Genomic DNA, 909 nt, shown 5'->3' with positions numbered 1-909 from the left:
AAAGAACTCTCTCATCCGAAGGAAAAAATGGACATTAAGGTTGATTACGCCCAGCTCCCAGCTGGTCCAGCCTCTGGCCAATCTCCAAAATTCCTTGCCCCAGCCGTTTAAGAGATAACTACTCCGAACAACTCTGGAGAAGAACAGGCCCCCTTAAGACAGTAACTTTCCACGTACACGCCTATATATACTTACTCATTTCTTAGGTTAGTGCAGCAGGTCGCTAATCTGACTGCGGCCCCTTCTCACCTCATTAAAGGTGATCTGTTCCTGTAAAGTGCCGGTCTCCTTTTTCTGAACCTCGCCTTCCCTAACTCCCCTACCTTACAGTTTGTCTGTTTTTGGCTGTGCTGGATCTTTGTTGCTTTGCTCAGGCTTTCTCCAGATGTGATGCACGGGGTCCTCATTGCAGTGGCTTCTCTTGTTGCAGAGCCTGGGCTCTAGGGCAGAAGGGCTCAGCTCAGTTGCCCTGCGGCCCATGGATTCTTCCCAGAGCGGGGATCAAACCTGTGTGCCCTGGCTTTGCAGGCGGATTCTTAGCACTGGATCACCAAGGAAGTCCATGATCCATTCTTTTCTAGAATTGCCTTGAACCCCGCCCCCCAAACTGCCAGAACTGTGGCTTCTACCCCTGGTCTTCCCAGGCCAGCAGCATTGGCCTTCCCCAGCCCCCTTCCTCCTGCCCTCATTCTGGGGGAGGGGGCCCCTCTTGGCCTGGGGCCTTGAGGTAGCCGAGGGATATAGGGAGAGCAGGCCCCTCTCCTCAGCCCTGCTCCTCGGCAGATCATCTCCCTGAGAAGCACTGCCTCACAGCACAGACACTCTCCTCAACTACTAGGTCTCCCAGCTGTTTGCTGTGAAGAAAGCAGGTGGCTCCCAGAGGTCACGGCCACCTCATCCACGTGTGCA

The sequence above is a fragment of the Cervus elaphus genome, chromosome 5 (assembly GCF_910594005.1).
Source record: "Cervus elaphus chromosome 5, mCerEla1.1, whole genome shotgun sequence".
Lineage (NCBI taxonomy): Eukaryota > Metazoa > Chordata > Mammalia > Artiodactyla > Cervidae > Cervus > Cervus elaphus.
This window is presented reverse-complemented; position numbering follows the sequence as displayed.